Source organism: Chrysemys picta, chromosome 1, assembly GCF_011386835.1.
Source record: "Chrysemys picta bellii isolate R12L10 chromosome 1, ASM1138683v2, whole genome shotgun sequence".
Lineage (NCBI taxonomy): Eukaryota > Metazoa > Chordata > Testudines > Emydidae > Chrysemys > Chrysemys picta.
Genome location: NC_088791.1, coordinates 224,184,385 through 224,204,308, shown reverse-complemented (window position 1 = coordinate 224,204,308; position 19,924 = coordinate 224,184,385). Strand labels below are relative to the sequence as shown.

The 19,924-nt window shown below is 42.3% G+C and overlaps 1 protein-coding gene across 22 annotated transcripts in view; it reads left to right on the top strand.

Annotated features, from left to right (window-relative positions):
- Nucleotides 1-19,924, top strand: part of TBL1X (transducin beta like 1 X-linked) — a 280,764-nt gene that overhangs the window by 143,892 nt on the left and 116,948 nt on the right. For 12 of the 22 annotated variants that reach the window (XR_010597654.1, XR_010597653.1, XM_065580710.1 and 9 more), the window contains one exon: nucleotides 4,778-4,885. The exons of 8 other annotated variants lie outside the window; for them this stretch is intronic. The gene's annotated coding sequence lies outside the window, so the exon portion shown is untranslated. Of the gene's footprint in view, nucleotides 1-3,432; nucleotides 3,496-4,777; nucleotides 4,886-19,924 lie in introns of all 22 variants that reach the window. 2 more of the 22 variants (XM_065580695.1, XM_065580697.1) reach the window with 1 other exon arrangement.

Below are 19,924 nucleotides of genomic sequence, written 5' to 3'. Positions count from 1 at the left end.
TGACATTTCACAGCCAAGCCCCAGAGAGTGTTGGAGAAAGAAAGTGCCTCTGGAACCTAAACATATAGCACCATAGGTGTGTATATATTATAAAAAATATTACAAAACAAACCACTCCACTGCATGCACACACTTCCCCTATGGAGAGAATGAGAGAACAAACACATTGTTAGTCATGTTACTTAATGTGCTCCTGGAAGGTGCTCAGATACTAAGGTGATGAGTGCCATATAAGGACCTATATAGAATACAGTGGTGATTAAATGACTTGTCCATGGTCACACAGCAAGTCTGTGGCAGAGCCAGCAATTGAACCCATATCTTGTTACTCAATCCAGTGTCCTAACCACAAGACTAGACTATAGTCTCTGTTCATAGGCAGTTCATAAATTCATAGCGTTTAAGGCCAGAAGGGATCATTAGCTCATCTAGTCTGACCTCCTCTATATTCTAGGCTATTAAATTTCACCTAATTGAGCCCAATAATTTGTGTTTGACTAAAGCATGTCTTTGGCCTGGTCCCCACTAACCCCCCACTTCGGACTAAGGTACGCAAATTCAGCTACTTTAATAACGTAGCTGAATTCTAAGTACCTTAGTCCGAACTTACCGCGGGTCCAGACGCGGCGCGGAGGCTCCCCCGTCGATGCCGCGTACTCCTCTCGCCGAGCTGGAGTACCAGCGTCAACGGCGAGCACTTCCAGGATTGATACGGGATCGATTTATCGCGTCTAAACCAGACGTGATAAATCGATCCCAGAACATCGATTGCCTGTCGCCGGACCCTCCGGTAAGTGTAGACGTACCCTTTCAGAAAGGCATCCTGTCTTGATTTGAAGACATCAAGAGATGAAGAATCTACCACTTCCCTTAGTAGCTTGTTCAAGTGATTAATCATACTTGCTGATACAAAGTTGTGTCTGTTTTCTAATTTGAATATGTCTGGCTTCAGCTTCCACCGAATGGTTCTTGTTGTGCCTTTCTCCACTAGATTGAAGACCCCCTTTTATACCCAGTGTTATCTCCCCATGAAGGTACTTATACACTGTAATCATATCACCTGTCAGTCTTCTTTTTGATAAACTAAAGAGATTGAGCTCTTTACATTTTACACTGCAAGGCATTTTCTCCAGCCCTTGAATAACTTTTTTGTTTTCTGCATCTTCTCCAGTTTTTCAACATCCTTTTTTAAAATGTAATCATCAGAACTGGCTGTAATATTCCAGTATCAGTCTCATGAATTCTGTATACAGAGGTAAAATCATCTCCCTGTTTTTACGTCCAAGCATCACATTAACCCTTTTTGCCACAGTATATAAGGGACCAGGGTGTAGGCAGTCTGGCCTAGTGGTCGGAGTCAGAAGGCAAGAGTCAGAGTCAGGCTTGGGATTTGAAACTGGAGATCAGGAGACAAGCTAAAGTCTGGAGTCACAGCAGGCCAAAGTCTGTATGGTTGGCCAGACAACTTCCTGGGGCAAGCCCCGGAGTTAAATAGGGGGCTTGGCAAATAGAGGGCCACAGGGTACTGCCACTCTGTCTCCCTTGGGTGTACTTCCTGCAACACCTATTCTCTACAGTGCTCCCTGGCTGTAGCTCTGCATAACCTCCCTGTGGCACTGTGGGAAGTCAGCTGTCCCAGCTTCTAGTCCACACAGCAAATTGGATAGAGAAAATCTGCTTTTCAGAAAGTAAACTGTGTATAGTAAAATTCTGCTTTTCCCCACTAACGCCTACCCCACCACCCTCACTATCACCACCTATTTTTATTCCTTTTCTCTGCCTGTGAGGAGATCATCATTCTGTGCTCGAGTAGTTACCAGTACGTCGTTTCCTCCAGTCTGTCAACTACAATAAATCTGCTGGAGTCCTTACCACCAAGAACACAGCATGCTCCCTCCTCCTGGGCTGTGTGTTTTGCCCCTCCAGTGCTACTAACCTCTTGAATTCTGATCCCTTGATATTGTGCCTGATCCTGCAGTAATGACATCCATGCAAATGTTACCACTAACAGCAATGCTGCGGGATCAGTCTCTTGCTTCCAGGAGTCCACTGGGTCTTCTCCATAAAAGAGTTCTTTAATACATTACTAAATATCCAATTTCAATTTACTGTTAATACTTGACAATAACTGTTCTGATAACTGCAATGATCAGAATACAAACCCAAAACATTATCTTGTGATTAGTACTTTGATTTTTTTCATGTATCCATAAATTAGATGCAGGAAAAGGGTTAATATAACTTGGATACATGAAATATTTATAGAGCTAAAGAGAGATGAAGGTCTCTGGCCTTCTGCTAATATCCTTGAATTATGACTGTTCTACCTGCTTTCACATCAACGTAAAAAATAAATAGCCTCCCAACTTTTTATAGAACTGGCAACATTTGGGTCCCAAATGTAGTCAGTAATATGTCTGAAGTGTTCCAGCAATTCATTTATCAGTATATATTGCCAACAATATTAATCTGTTAGACCAGTCCAGTGTGGACAGACCCCCATTGAAGACTGCAAGGCACTACATGGGATAGGGGAGCCACCTGTATCAAGTCTATTGCCTTTAATAAACAACAATAATAATAATATAAATAATAATTAATACCTAGTTCTATATAGCAAAAGTGAAAAGATGAATGGCCTTTAAATGGCCATTCAAATGGTTCTGTTGCTTTGCTAATAGTATTTTTGAAAAAGCTATTGATAAAAGCAGACGATGATAGAGTGCACCAACATTTGTAAGAAACCTTAGTCTGACAAATTTATGAGTATAATAAGAATGGAGAGCATTAAATATGCAGACACAATATTTAAATGAATCAGAGCTATAGTAGGAGCCTTTATCTGCTTTACAGGATGTGTTAAAATCAATGATTCCTGCAGAGGGCTAGAACATGGATCAGTTAATTGTTGTCTAGACCAGTACCATTATAACTTGTCTTTTGTTGCATGCACAGGTATCAGGATTATACTATCAGTATCAGGAAAGAGGGATTATAACAGTATAGTCTTCCAAACATATTTAGGGTACTGCATTCCATATTTACAAAGTCATGGTTTTTGGAGTTGTTTTATAGAGGGGATCATAACACTCACAAGAGAAGAAATGAAAGAAAAACAACTTAACCTCAAGCTGTCAGCATGGCTAGATGGCATGAAATAGCATAAATCTCTCATTATTCTATAAATATATGGGAGCACACATTCATTAGACAAACTCAATAGTAATGGCTTTGACTTTTAGTTAGTGCTATAGTTTTGTCATGGTGGTCACGGAAACTGTGAATTTGAAGGAAGTCCATGAAATACTGCAAACTGAGTGAAATGTTTCCAAAGTGAGCGATGTTGTGACCTGGTGCATGCAGGTTTGGCCGGTCTGTCCCTCCCTCTATCCTCCATCCTAACCTCAGTGGTGTTGCTATCTTGTGCATTAGGTTGCAGAACCCAGAGTAGGGAGCTGGTTCCAGCCCCAGAGGACAGGAGACACTGCTGAGAGGGTGAGTGCAGTGTGGGCTCACTCTCCAACACTCTGTCCTACTGCCCCCTTTCCATGACTTGTTTTTTCCCACACCTCTGCCGTTAAATGTATTCAAAATTTCTGTGACAGTTGTAGCCCTGCTTTTGTCAATTCAAGAATAGTTCATCTGTTGTTCATATCAAAATTAATTGGAACAACATGGAAGGCCTGATTCCCCCATGGCCTTGTCCCTTGTAGAGTCATTTACACTTGAGCAAAATGGGTGTATGCACAGTATAGAATTTGGAATTTGTTATGTTTTACAGTCACCTTGTACTAACGAGAATGAGTATGTGGTGCAAGACAGATGGAAAATCAGGACTGGATTCATAAAGCTAACCTCTAATGATGTTGCAAATACCTTATTTTGTAAATTGATTGAGGAATTAAATGTTTTAGTTAAAAACACATTTAATGTTTGGTTTTTAGGAGCTATCAAAAGTCTTTGGAGAAGGACATAACTCTAAGAAATTCAATAAATTATTTCATCCTGATACATTTTATTGTTTTATTAGAAAGAACACAAGACAAACTGGGCAGAAGAGACGAAGCTTGAAATGTAGCTTGGGGTAAAATCAAGAAGTAAGTTAGGCACATGGAGGCTGTTCCAGAGGGAGGCTATGAAATAAGGCTCCACTGGAAAGACACAAAGGAAGGCACAGAAATGTCTGCTATTTGAAGAGTGCAGGAAAAAGGCTCCTGTAGATATAAAAATTCTGGCACACCTTTCATGTTTGATTCCATAAAGATTTCCACCCTGACCTTCCCAGAAGACCAAGGAATGGATGCTTTGGTCTACCAAACTCATTTTGTTCCACTTACTTGGCACAAAGTGAACTTAAACCATCTGGAAATTCCCGGTATAGGGGGAAGCTCTGTTTGCAGTAGGGCGAAGTGAATTGTCTGCATTCTGTTCAGCTACAATTCTATCAGACTTGAACATGTACAAGTGCCCATTGAAATGGCAGAATTTTGTGCACCGATCCAGGTTGTCTTGAGGCTCCTGTTAGCTTCCTGAGTTCCTACAACCTGCCTCACAACCACATGTGCACCAATTGAGCAGTATGAGTCCTTGTGAGTCTCGCTTCTATAGCTCTTTCTATCACAGCTTTATTCCCCCATGGTTCAGATAAGTCTCCTATCTCAAAGGATATTAAAAATGGTTGATAAACTGGAGAAGGCCAAGCGGAAAAATTGACAAGTGCTCCTCTTTTGAGGCCATGTAACCCGGTCTGACTGGGTCTCTCTGCCTCTCATTCCAGACTTATCAACTGTCGGATGTCGTGATCTCAATGGTAACTCAAACCCCCAGACTCTCGACAGCAGCCTGCGAGGAGCAGCATTCAGCAGCTCAAAGGTCTCACGACCAGGTAAACCAAAGTAATTCCAAACATGGACTTACCTTGAGAATGCTATTCGCCCATTCTCCCCACTTTCAGATTGTTCTCTGCTGGCCTAAGTCCTGGTCACAGCTGGAGCACAGCAAGATAACACCTGCATTTTGTAGAAAGAGTTCTGTTGTTAAGTCTCCACTTGCACCGTAATTCAAGGCTAAGATGGTCCCAACTCCCTCAGTCTCATTTGATAAAAAGTCCATAAATATTATCAGTCATTTTTCTGAAATTCCCTTTTATAAACTTCACCAAATTATAAAAAATGCCAGGAAAAAGAGCAAGGAAGCAAGCTATCACTGATAAAGTGGATTCTGTGTTAGCTAGCTGCTCCAGAAAATTCTTTACAATAGAAGGAATCTACTCTCAGACATCATCTGTTAAAGAGAGTGTATTAATTTTCTTACATTTATTTAGAACTGTCTGTCCATTTACATTAGGCTAGAGTCCTTACAAAATTATTTGCAAAATTATTTTTCTCTCTTCATGAGGTCAATCTTAATGGGTCCTGGAGAATTTCCATTTTGCTGGGTATGGTATCAAAATGTTTGCACAATACTTTCCAAGATGTCATACATCTGTCTGTAGGGTTGGGCCAACGAGAGCCTGCAGGGCACTTTGTCAATGATCTGGTGCAGAATTCTTGGTTAAATTTTGATTCCTTCTCTATATTGGTGGACTCCTATGGAGGGAACATGTAGATCAAGGCCTTAAAGATACGTTTGGGAAAAAGACCTACGTAACTTCAGTACAGGGGAAGATCAAGACCTTTACATACAGACCTAATCCTCATCCCAAATATGTTGGCCCACCATTGTTACAGAAACGAAGGATTGGCTATCATACGTAGGTGTAGCAATTCATATATTCAGAGAATTCTGCCTAGCTCTCTGGCAACTCCATATTAGGGGCCAGCTGGCTCCTTTTCAACTATGGTGTTACTGCCTCATCATCTCTAGCTTCTGGGGAACATTGTGATGATGGCTATTTTATAAACTTTCTAAAGTTTCCTTCCATACCCCTTTCTTTACAGACTGTTCTTTCTTCTTTCACCATTGTCCAGAGATTGTTTTTCTTCCCCTTTTTATCTCTCTTTTTTCCTTTGGGGAAAAAAGGAGAAAGGGTTGGGGAGGGACAAAAGACAAAAATGCTGATTTTAAATAAAAAATAAAAAAAATAAAAAATATTTGCTGGAATTCATTTAATTGAAAAAGTAAATTTCTAAGGAATTTCTAATCAGGATGTCACACAGTACTAAGCCAAATGCTTTACAAAAGTCTAGGTATATTATAATCACACATCCGAAGAAGTGGGCTGTAGTCCACGAAAACTTATGCTCTAATAAATTTGTTAGTCTCTAAGGTGCCACAAGTCCTCCTGTTCTTCTTTTTATAATCACACAGTTACCTGTATCAACCAAACTTATAATCTGATCAAATAATTAAATCAGATTTGTTTGACAAGACTTATTTTCCATAGAACAATGTTGACAGGCCCTAATTATATTCCTATCCATTAATTCTTTTATCAGTTGAATCTCATATCGGCTTTTTCCACTATTTTGCCTGGGATTGTTGTCAGCCTCACCAGCCTATATTTAGTCAGGGCATTCCTTTTTTAACTATTGGCACAACATTAGCAGTCTTTCAGTCTTTTGCAGTGTTCCTGATATTCCAAGCTTTACTAAAAAATTAACATCAGTGGGCTAGAGGTCTGCTCAGCCAACCCTTTTAGAACTCTTGGATAAAAGTTATCCAAGCCTGCTGATATAAATACGTTTATCCCTACTAGATGTTGTCTAATGTCCTCCTTAGTTACTAATGGACAGGAAAGTTTGATCATCCTCATGTGATACAAGTACATCATTCTGCTTCCTTTCAAATTCAGAACAAAAATATTTATTGATGTGTTTTCTGCATCATCAGTGGCGGATTAGCCACTGGGCCCATGGGGCCCAGGTCCAGGGTGCCTGGCCAACTGGGGGGCCCCTGGAAAAAAATCTGCCATCCGGGGTGGAAGCCCAGACTCCCGGCAGCAGTGCCAGGCGTGTGGGGTGGAGGAACACCCCCCCCCGTGACCCCTGAACCCATTCCTGGAAGAAGCCACGGGATGGGGGAAGTCACCTCCCACTGCCCCTGGCCTGACCCCGTCTCTGGCAGAAGCAGCGGGATGGAGAAGCCCCTCCCCCCAGCAGCCCCGGCCCGACCCTGGCAGAAGCTGTGGGATGGAGGAAGCCCCCCCGCAGTGGTCCCCAAGCCAAGACCCTGGGTGGAACAGGGGCGGACCCTGGAGAAGGGGCAGAAAGGGGTGCAGCTGTGGGAGGGGCCACAAGCAGAAGGGGCGAAACAGGAAGTGCTCTGGCCCAGGGTCCCAGGAAACCTTAATCCACCTTTGGCATCATTAACAGTTTTACCATGTGTATTTAGCAATGGGCCTATTGATCTTTGCTATGATTTCTTTTGTACATAATATACTTAAATTCCTTATTGTCCTTAGCCCTGCCAGTCATGGATTTTTTTCTGATGTCCTTAGTTTCCCACATCAATTTTCTGTACTTCATAACTTATAATTTATATGAGTTATATCTATTTCCCCCTTTTTCTGGTTGTTATATGTTATTTTTCTAATTGCTGCCGTCGATCCACTGAACCAGAATAAGCTTTTAGCCAAAGTTGTTCTCTTTCTTGAGTTTTTGGAATCATTGCTTATTGGCCGTCTTATAAACGCTTTTTAAAGAACCCAATTTGCATTCGCATTTTTCTGTCTAGATCAGGGGTTGGCACTGTTTGGCACGCGGCTCGCCAGGGTAAGCACCCCGGCGGGCTGGGCCAGTTTTATTTACTTCCTGACGCGGCAGGTTCGGCCGATCGCGGCCCCCACTGGCCGCAGTTTTCTGTCCCAGGCCAATGGGGGCGGCGAGAAGCCGCAGCCAGCACATCGCTCGCCCACGCCGCTTCCCGCCGGTTCGCCGCTCCGGGCCAATGGGGGCAGCGGGAAGCGGCATGGGCCGAGGGATGTGCTGGCCATGACCCCCATTGGCCCGGAGTGGCAAATCGCAGCCAGTGGGAGCCATGATCGTCCGAACCTGCGGACGCGGCAGGTAAACAAACCGGCCCGGCCCACCAGGGGGCTTACCCTGGCGAGCCGCATGCCAAAAGTTGCCGATCCCTGCCCTAAATCATCCTGTGCATAACGTAGTGATAAAGATTTGGGCCAAAAAAGACAAGGTTAAAGGGATGGCTTGGTTACAGTGTATAAGTATCTATATGGGAAACAAATATTTAATAATGGGCTCTTCAATCTAGCAGAGAAAGGTATAATATAATGCAATGCCTAGAAGTTAGAGCTAGACAAATTCAGACTAGAAACTATGAACAGTGAGAGCAATTAATGCTTGGAAAAATTTACCAAGGCTTGTGGTGGATTCTCCATCGCTGACCATTTTAAAATTACGATTGGATGTTGTTTCTAAAAGCTATGCTCTAGGAATTATTTTGGGGAAGGGCTATGGCTTGTTTTGTACAGGAGGTTGGACTAGATGATCACAGTGGTCCCCTCTGGTCTTGGAATCTATGAATTTATGACAAATTTCAGCCTCATAGTTCTTGTATGGCCAAAAGAGCCCTGTTACTAGGTTTTGTCCAGCTATCCATTAAAAGAAGGTTCCTTGCACAAGTGTCTAACCATATCAGAGGCTGGTTCTCAGTCTGGATTTCATGATCCTGGCCCCGATGGAGCTGTAGGGTAAGAGTTCTAGTTCCAGTTATGTAGGTATCTGACCTGTTATGGGGAGAGACTAAATTTTACACTGCCAATGTAACAGGCAGACCCATTAGCAAAGATTCTAAAAAGTGATTAGTGATTTTGGGTGTCCAACTTGAGACATCTTAAAAGGGGCCTGATTTTCAAGTGCTGAGCATCAAACCACGTGTAGTGTCTCAAGTTAGCCTCTGAAAATTAAAGTCACCCAAATCACTTGTCATTTTTGAAAAATCTTGGCCAATATTTATCATAGATATGGCAGGTTGAAACCACATTGTGCTGAGTGCTGTATAAATATATAGGAAATGAGAGTATCTGCTCCAAAGGGCTTGAAGTCTAAAAGTGTAGACATAATAGATGGATAAGCCAAACAAGTAGGCTGGAATGGGATTTGGGGGAGGTGGTGTAACAAAAATAAGATGATGGGCTTAATTCTTAGCATGTCAAACAGTACTCACAAATTGTCACCTGTCTAGAATGTTTTTTAATTTTAATGTATTATTTTGATACCTTAATTTTGATATCTAGGTTCTTTTAGAGATAATAAGTAATAAAGATTTTATGCTTATGTCAGTTGATACTATATTTTTGTTGTTGTTAATTGCTTAGAAATGATGTTTCTTGAATACTGTTAGAACGTTGCATTTGACATTTAATAGCAAAAATATCATTATTAATTTATGATAAAATTATGTTCATGTATGGACCCACGTTAAGGTCACCTATATATGTGAAGCATAGTTATATAAATATTTTGGTAGGTTTTCAGATGGCTTTTCTCTTTGTTTTGAGATTAATGAAGAAAACATTTCATGGTGGGTCAGAGTTAAGGTTGTTTGTTCTAATGGAATGTACATGTCTTTGTACTTGGTAAAAATGTGATTTATGTTCTATAGGCAGTGTAAGATTTACCATGCAATTAACTATTGTCTTGTTTTTAAGTGCTTGAGTTTTGTAAGTTATGTGATACATTAGTGCACTGCTGCTACTCAGGAATCTCTATTTTTTTAAAACAAAGGGTAACTGGGGTTTGTGGTTGGCTTGTTTGTTTTATTTATTTGGAACATTAGTAGTGCTATCGCATTGGCAGCTGGGGAAGCTTTCAAAATCAGAGACAACTTGATTTAGCACTCTGGTCATTCATGTCTATATAAACATGATGAAATAGAAATGGTCAAACTACTCATTTGTAATGATATTCATTATGAACGTAGTCCCTTTTTAGTTAATGAACCATTCATAAACTGATTTTGATTTCTGAAAATGTATTTGTCAGAAAGTTTCAACAAATAAGTTAAAGCCTATGGGAAAGTTCATGAACTGTGCACTTTGACTATTCAATATTCATTATTCATGATGTATGGTTACTCACATAGGTCACGTTACATTGTTTCTGTTTGCTGACTGGAATATAATTAACTGCTGGTAGGAACTTTTGGAAAAATAAACATTAAAACATTAAAAATAAACACTGTTTAAACTTTCATCATTTTCAGATATTTCAGGAATATATGCTGTGGCACTCCATATAATCATTAATACTTCTCATGCAACCCTATGAATCATAACTTAGTGAATGCTGTTTATTCATGAAGTATTAATGGATCAACGTTTTCTTTTAGCACCCAACTACCTCTAGCAAAAATATAGTTGGTTAGAATTTGAACATCTCTATTAGAGAAATTTTTTTTTTATTTCTGTGAATTGCACTGAAGAGATGGAAGAAGGAAAAAAAAAAAGAAACCCTACTATTCCCATTGTTAACAACTTATAGAATTTTTATCACGGTCTTGTGATATATGGTGTTTTTCTTAAAGCCCCAGCTACTGGAATCAGGTTATTACCAGACAATCTCTCCAGCTTTAATTAAAAATTAAAAAATTAAGAGTGAGTTGCTGAGAAAAACTTGAAAATATAAAGAGGCCGAAGTGTATTATTTTTAAAAGTTAATGATGTTTAAAATGAAGCTCATGATTGTTTGGGGCATGGCTCATGATTTTTGAACACTGTGACTTAGCAATACTGTTCTCTACACTCTATTTGATTTGTAGGGTTCATCAGGATTCAGAGTTCAACATATCGATCATTTGCGAGTTGTGAAATTTGATGAGAAGAGAGCAGTGGGGCAAAACAAATACATAAATTGACCTCTAGGGTAGAGTTGTTAAAATGATAATCTGGCTCTGCAGTTAAGAAATTAAGGCATAGCGTACTATAGGCCTGTGCCTAGGATCCCAATACTGGAGTCACAGAATAACAACAAAATCTTGGCTTTCATTTAAAAAAAAAAAATTGCTTGTTAGCCCTCCTGGGGTATGTCTACAGTTCACACTCAACCTGGGTCTGTGGGACCCAAGTTTGTGGACTTGGTGTTTCCAAGCTTGTGTATGAGCATCCATGCTGCATTGTAAACCTGGGTTTACAATTGCTGGACCCATGTTTCACAGGCGTACTAACACGTCCATACTGCACTACACAGACTTTCTGACTTCGGATATCTCCCTACTGCAAAATGATAGGGCTTGGACCTGAGTCACAGTAGGACAACCAGTGGCAGGACCTAGGACCTGGGTTCTGAGTGCTTGCTGACCTAAGTCAGATTGATTTGTGTGCGTCTGGGAGAGGGGCTTGGGCTCAAGCCCAAGTCAGAGCCTGGGATTAGTGTTCAGTGTAGACATTCCTGTGGATACACAGAAAATCTTGGAAACAGGTACCTCGTATAACTAATGCCTGCCTGAATCTGCAGACAGTGTGTATCAGTAGCTCCAAGAGGTGTGAATTGCACCAGGTATCTGAACTCTGAAACCTGCTGCTGCCCAAAGGAGGGGTGTGGCCACAGTGTGGGAGTAAGGGACAGGAGAGTACCATGTTGGGTGTGCCTAAATTCCTAGTTAACCCTAATTTGATCCTGTTTAATTGTTCAGAACAAGAACTGAATGATTGCTTTTCAAAGTTTTGTTCACTGGGTTTTTGCTTTATATTGATTGTCATCTTGATATCATAGAATCATAGAATATCAGGGTTGGAAGGGACCTCAGGAGGTCATCTAGTCCAACCCCCTGCTCAAAGCAGGACCAATCCCCAACTAAATCATCCCAGCCAGGGCTTTGTCAAGCCTGACCTTAAAAACCTCTAAGAAAGGAGATTCCACCACCTCCCCAGGTAAACCATTGCAGTGCTTCACCACCCTCCTAGTGAAAAAGTGTTTCCTGATATCCAACCTAAACCTCTCCCACTGCAACACCATGTTCTGTCATCTGGTACCACTGAGAACAATCTAGATCCATCCTCTTTGGAACCCCCTTTCACGTAGTCGAAAGCAGCTATCAAATCCCCCCTCATTCTTCTCTTCTGAAGACTAAATAATCCCAGTTCCCTCAGCCTATCCTCATAAATCATGTGCTCCAGCCCCCTAATCATTTTTGTTGCCCTCTGCTGAACTCTTTCCAATTTTTCCACATCCTTATTGTAGTGTGGGCAGGGCCGGTGCAAGGAAGTTTTGTGCCTTAGGCGAAACTTCCACCTTGCGCCCCCCCCAGCCCTGCAGCAGCTCCCTGCCCCCCCAACCCAGAGCGCCCCCCCCCCCCCCGTGGCAGTCCTCCCCCCGGGGAGCCGTGCGGCAGCTCCCCACCCCAGCTCACCTCTGCTCCGCCTCCTCCCCCAGCACGCCGCCCCCGCTCTAATTCTCCTCCCCTCCCAGGCTTGCGGCGACAAACAGCTGATTGGCACTGCAAGCCTGGGAGGCGGGAGAAGTGGAGCAGTGACCACGCGCTCAGGGAGGGGGCATAGGAATGCTGTAAAAAGAAAATTGGGGCCACCGCTTTTTGGTGTCCCCAAATCTTGGCGCCCTAGGCAACCGCCTAGTTTGCCTAAATGGTAGCACCGGCCCTGAGTGTGGTGCCCAAAACTGGACACATTAGGACAGCAGTTCCCAAACTGTGGGTCAGGACCCCAAAGTGGGTCACAACCCCATTTTAATGGGGTCTCCAAGGCTGGCGTTAGACTTGCTGGGGCTCGGGGCTGAAGCCAGTCTGAGCCCCACTGCCCAGGGCTGAAGCCCTCAAGCTTTGGCGCCCCCCAGGACAGCGGGGCTTGGACTTTGGCTTTGCCCCCCCGCTCCCCCCCCTGCCCAGGGGGGTGGGGCTCGGGCTTTGGTTCCCCTTCCCGGGGTCGTGTAGTAATTTTGGTTGTTGGGGGGAGTGGGAGCAATGAGTTTGAGAAACCCTGTGTTACTATAATTCAGCTAAATAAATATACCCCCAAATTAATTGCTGGTCTTAAAGCCAACTCACCCAAACCCCCCATACAGACACACACTGAACTTCTAATCCAGTTCTGTTTAAAAAATAAACGACTTCTTTGGGGTTTCTGCGAGGAGATGTTAGGCTCCCAGAAGTTGGCTGACATAAGGTTTTTTAATCCCGATACATTTATTTCAGATAAAAAAATCAAGAAAGCTCCTTTTATTCTCTATTAGGCCCTGATCCTGAATCAGGTTCTGCTAGCGTGGACCCCATTCAGTGTTCCATGGATGTCTTAGAACCTGACTACACAGCCCTGCAGTTAAGACTACAAAGTGCTGCACTGTAACTCCCCCATGTGGATTTTGTGAGCACAAACAAAAAGATACCTAGTTTGCATTAACTTAGTCCTGTTTAAGAGGATGGCATTAACATGAACTAGGTATCTTGTAGTTTGCTACAGTGATCCCCGGACAGGGGGGGGAGGAGGGGGAGAGCAACAGCGCAGCACAGGAGTACGCATTCATTTCACGCCCCCTTATTCTGAACTGTGGGGCCATGTAGACATAGCCTTAGTTAAATGTTTTCCTTCCTAAATGTAAGCTAGAAAAGGAAAATGTCATGTAAGTGCATTGCAATGTTTATCTTCTAAATAGAGGCTGGGATGGGAATTGAAAACAAGCACTGACAGTTTGACAATGGCAAAATAAACATTTTGATCAGAGATTTTTTAAGACCACAGTTGAAACGAGTTTTTCCTTTTGACATTTTTAAAGTCTTTTTAGTTTACAATTAGGACTGCTCTGGGTTCCCTCCTCCCTTCTCTTCCCAGACTGGATTATTCCCTGGATTATATTTTCTGTTGGGTTTTTTATTTATTGTTTAGTCATGTTCATCTATCTTTACATAATATATTTTATTATTAATAAAATAAAGAGAAAACTGAACTGGTTCACAGAACTATTGAGGGGGGAGGACCAGGAAAGAGGAGGGGAGGGCAAGAGAGCATGTCATCTAAATGTAAGGCTCTGAAATATGCATTCTGTGAAAGAAGGACTTGTGATTGAGTAGATGGACCTCCATGTAAGTCCAGGGATGTGAGAAATAAGTCACAGCCAGCAGTGAATGTAATTTAAAGGACTTACTGGTATGCCAGAGTCCTGAGCAGGGGGCGGGGCCTCAATCGGAAGGGGCGGGGCCTCAACCGGAAGAGGCGGGCCTTTAGAGTCCCGAGCCCCTTAAATCACTGCCAGGGCCCCGGGGTAGCAGCAGTGGCCCAGGGCTCCGTCCGTGATTTGAAGGGCCAGGGGCTCCTGACCGCCACTACCGCAGTGGAGTCCTGTGCCCTTTAAATTGCCGAAGGAGCCCCGGGGGCTCTCGGCTGCCACCGCTACCCCGGCCTCCAGCAGTGGGACTCGGGCAGCAATTTAAAGGGTCCGGGACTCCAGCCACCGCTATTGCCCTGGGCCTCTTAAATCACTGTTGGAGCCCCGCTACCAGAGCCGTCAGCGATTTAAAGGGCCCAGGGCTCCGCTGCGGTAATGGCGGCCCTTTAAATCGCCATCCAAGCCCAGCTGCCAGAGCCCTGGGGTAGCGGTGGTGGGGCTCCGGCGGTGATTTAAAGGGCCAGGGGCTCCCAGCCCCAGGCCCTTTAAATCGTCGATGGAGCTCCGGGGCTTCCAGCCGCCTCCGCTACCCGGGGGCTCTGGCAGCAATTTTAAGGGCTTGGGGCTCCAGCTGCTGCCGGGAGCCCTAGGCCCTTTAAATTGCCGATTGGATTTTTATCTCTGAACAAGCCTACTACTTTTTGAATTCCTTCCCTGCACTTACATACCTGCACTTACATACCCAAAATCTGCTTCTGGATCTTTACAATCCAAGCGTCCAGCTGTTCTTGTAAAAATATGCCCCTTTAAAAAAAGGTTTTATATTTAACAAGCTACTTGCTATCTGCAGGTGAAATTGTACATCTAGCTGTCCAAATTCACTGAACTTTGTAATGAAGTATCTTATTCTAAGTCTTTTCCTTCATAAAAGTGATTACACTGACTTGGCCAACTGGAATAATACAGGGTAGTACTAAGAAAGCTGGGATAGCTAGTGGCAGGTTGTGGTTTGGACTCGCTAGGCGAGGACAAACCGACTCCCATCACAAGACTGATGTTACATTCAGACCTAACTTCTGGAAAGAGAAGTACTTCCTCTACCCCATGCAAGAATCTTATATTTTCTTGATTAAAAGACAGAGGATTGAGGTGCTGTATCTGTTATCTCATGAGAAACAAAATGGGGATGGAATGCAAATAATGTATCCATTGTAATAAAACAGTTCCTTCTTGCATTTTTTCTTTGTATCCTTAAATATTAGTGTGGTTAAAGTTTTGTTGTGGTTACTATATTGTATACAGAGTAAATTAGCAAATGTGCCAAAGCTCTGTAAACATCCATTGTATTTACAGTCTACTTAAATCAATTTAAGTAAGCTCAGCTCAACTGGTGCATTCACAAATTCAAATTAATTTCCTTTTTATCTAGTCTCCTTGCAGACCTAATAAACAAAGTAATCAATTTTATGAGCCCTCTTTTATAACATGACTGTGCCTCTCTGATCAAGGAAACTTAAAACAATCTTTATTCCCCCCTCTAATAATCTCATCTGACTGGATTTATTTAATTATTCAAATCACTCTTTTTAAAAAATCACTTACTGAAATTTAGAGAGAAGTGTTATCTAATTTGGGTTTCAATTGAGGGTTCACATGTTTAAAGGAAAATCCTGTTTTCCACTGTAATAATAAAGACGTGCAATGTATCCTATGGCTTTACAGAAGAGATGGGGGAAATTGGTATCAGTCTGACTTATAGATTTGTTCATAGGCAGGAAGCATAGAAATCCACTCTGAACAGCTTGTACTGTAGTATATATTCTTTATAGATTATGGGTGAAATCCTGGCTCCACTGAAGTCAATGGCAAGTCTCCCACTGTCTTCAGTGGGGTGAGGATTCCACTCAGTAGTTTTCTACCCCTCTTGTAGTGGGGTGCTAAGCCCTTTTAGGAAATGGTGGTTACTGTTACGGGTGGCACTAAAAGAATGATATGCCTTAAGAAGGTCCTGAACAGGAGTTAACCATACTGCTTACCAAGAGTGCACGCGTGCGCGCACACACACACACACACACACACACACACACACACACACACACACACACACACACACACACACACAGTCTCTCTCTCTCTCAACAAAATTGGAATTGGCCGTCCATTGAAATAATACATTGGCCTTTACACTCAAATACTTGTAGTAGAAAATGTTAATTAACTGCCTCTTTTCTAACCTTCAGATAATGAATTAGCATATTTTAATGTATCTGTATCAACCTATGTAGTGTGACAAAATGGCCGACGTTGGTATGGTGGGTCCCACACTTTTCTTGGCGGGGGGCTAGGATACCACTCCTTGCCCCTGCTCTTAGTGCGCCGAGGGCCCCGCTAGTGGCCCGGGAAGGTGGTAGAGGAAGGAAGCAGGGAAGGGGTCTGGGTTTGCGCCTCACTCTGAGCCCCAGCACCTCTCAACCCCAGCAGGTTTCTTACCCTCTTCCCTCTTGGGTAGGGTTACCCTTGGTGCTTGACCCTGGGGGAGGGAGTCTCCATGCTCTGCTGGGGTTCTCTGGTCTTTCAATTATCAGCAACACACCTCCAAACTCCAGTCCTCTCTCCTTCCTCACTCCACCCTGTCTGCCTGAAGTAGGGTTTTTTTTATTAGGTTCCTGACAGGGCCTTAATTAGTTACAGGTGCTCCAGTTAACCTGTAGTAACTCTTCCTAGTCTACAGGGAACCACGCCTTAATTAGCCTTGGGCAGGTGTTGGCAACCTTCGGCACGCGGCCAATCAGGGTAATCCGTTGGCGGGATGTGAGACATTTTGCTGACGTTGACCATCTGCAGGCACGGCCCCCCCGCAGCTCCCAGTTGCCGCGGTTCGCCGTTCCCGGCCAATGGGAGCTGCCAGCTTGCCGCTTCCCACAGCTCCCATTGGCCGGGAATGGTGAACTGCAACCACTGGGAACGTTAGCAAAATATCTTGCGGCCCACCAGGGGTTACCCTGATGGGTTGCATACCGAAGGATGGCCTAGGGCTTATATATCTCCCCTCTACCACTCTCCCACTGCTCCCTGGCCCTGCTGTATCACAGTAGTCATTTGTGTCTACGTTTGTCAAGGTATGTCATTATTTTTAAAATGTTGTGTGTATGCCATATATGAAATATAATCAACTTGCTATATGCTTATAACATTATTTTAGTGTTTGTGAGACAGTGTCACTGTTTACATCAGCCCCATGTCACTGTTGCTACCCCCTGTGTGACTCACCAGTGGTTGCAATGGTGGTAGGGCTCATGCAGACTAGCCTACCAGTGTTTTAATTTCTCTGTCATCTAACCCAGGTTTGAGCAGGTCTATATGACACAATGACTATTAAAAAGCTGGCACCTCATCAGCACTACAGCCCTCCTGCATTAGTGATAGCAGTAGTGAGACTTTTTAGGAGGGAAACAAGACTAGTGTAGAAATGGCATCAAACTAAAATAGCCTCTTTCCCTTCCCCTCATGTAACTTGTATGGTAGGATTTTCAAACATGCTTAATATTTGCTGATTCTGCTCTCCTTGAAGTCTGTAGTAAGACTGCAATTTACGTAAGTGGGAGCAGAGTTAGTTCAGTGATGAGTGTTTTTGAAAATCCCTTTAGTATTTACATGCCACAGTGTGCCTTGAGGAGAGTCGAATTGAGAAATTGGGATTTGCTGAGTGACTAGCTTTCCTTTCTGGAGGAAAGTTCTGTATCATATTGTTTCATACTCAGTCAAAACCTAACAAAGATCTGACAGCGCCTGGAAACACAGGAGTTGGCACGTAGTTTCACTAAGGAATTCAAGATTCTAATTTGCATATATAGTTTCCTCTTAAATAGCTGAATATGAGCTCACAATGCAACACCGTAGCTAAAAGGGCTAATACATCTTTGGATGTGTAGACGGGGGAATATTAAGGAGGAGTAGGGATCTTATATTACCTTTGTATTTGGCAGTGGTGTGACCACTACTAGACTACTGTGTCCAGTTCTATTGTTCGCACTTTAATATTCTTCTTGAAAATTGGAGAGGGTTCAGTGAAGATCCTCAAGAATGAATAAAGGATTGAAAAATTTGTCTTTATAGTGAGAAATGCAAGGAGTTTGATCTTTTTATCATATCAAAGAGAAGTTTAAAGGGTGACTTGATCATAGTCTATATGTACATACATGGGGATCAGAAATAAGGTGCAAATTTTTAACAGTGAGAATAATTAACCATTGGAACAATTTACTAAGGGTTTGTGGATTTTCTTTCACTGGACATCTTAAAATCAAGATCAGATGATTTTCTAAAATAAATTCTCTAGTTCAGCCTTGGCAATTGGACTTGAAGCAGGAACTAATTAAGGAAAGTCCTGTGGACCGCAGGAGCCAGACTTGATCATAATGGTCCCTTCTGGCCTTGAAATCTATGATTCCATTAATCTTATGCAATTTTTTGTAAATGTTTTTAACATTAGGATCTCTATGTATAGAAAAATGAAATTTAATGAAATGGGAAGAACCCTTGTTTGTGATGTGTGCCTTCAAGTTATGAAACTTGTTCCAAAAGAGAGTTGACATAAATTTGCTTTGACATTATAATATGCAGGAAAAGTCCAACTTCAGACTAAGCATCATGAAACATTAATCTTCTCAGTGGCTAAGAAAAGGGGTTGGTCTCTTTATTCTGAATCAACACTGCAATTTTGGATAACACAAAACAGAGACTGTGGCAATTTCACTTGCACCATTCTGTTCCAAGAATAGAAAAATCAAAGATCTCCAGCCATTTAAGACTTAATTATTTCCTTCAACAAATTTGTGAACCTCAAATGTAAATTACTTCTAATTTTTAAGGGGTTCACTGAAAAACAAGGAAAGCTAAACCAGAAAGTTTTAATTTAGATATTAGTGGCTTTTGTTTACACTGCTGTATTGAAAGTTGCATCACATTGTTTTGGGAGTCCTTTCTTTTCTGAGTTTAAAATTCAGCCACGGTAATGGCACTAAGCTAAACTTTAGTATCTGAGGTCCTATTCTGTGAAGCCTTTCCTCAGTCTGGTTTTCATAAAAACGTTGCTTTTGACATTTCTCGGTTATACAAGCATGTATAGCATAATTTTGTTATTCCTCCATTTTTTCCATTCCCCCACCATTCTCTTTTTTTAAGGTCAGAAAACTAGAAGTAGTTTTTATTTAAAACCTAGGATTTGGAGCTGATTAGCCTACATATGGTGGTGAAGTAGGAAAAAAAATTAACATTTCAAACTGGCTACTAGTACTTCTGCACATGTATATAGTTACTTTCAATTGATTTTTTTTTTACTCTGCATATCAATATGCCTTTGCTAATTACCTGCTTGGTGATAGGCCCAATTATTTCTGAAGGATCTGTTGTAGTCTTAAGTGTGTAATACACATTTTAAAAACTGTCTATAGATATACCGTAATTCAAAGCCCCAAATCTACAAAGTGATCTCCCCAAGCTGATCTCTAGGCTTAAGTGGAGTCCCTGTGTGTGTGTGTGTGTGTGTGTGTATGTGTGTGTGTATGTGTATATGTGTATATATATATATATATATTATTCAAAAGAATAATGGAGAAGAATACAAAAATATCTGTTTTTTTAAATAAAATAAGGCTAGGGTTGGCTCAAGGTCAAAGTAGCAAAAGCAAGGGCAGTCAGAGCTGTCTGTGCTGCACTGATATGCCAATTGTTCTCTGAGGGAATGAGGAAGAGGATCAGTAGCAGCAATTAGGTCAGTGACTGTTGAGTGGAAGGGGAAGAGAGAAGGGTGTGATTGAGCTGCAGTTAAAAGGATGGGAGGCAGAGATGGGGGAAGGCAAATTCAATTCAAATCAGATTTTCAATAAATTAATGTTCTATTGGCAAGT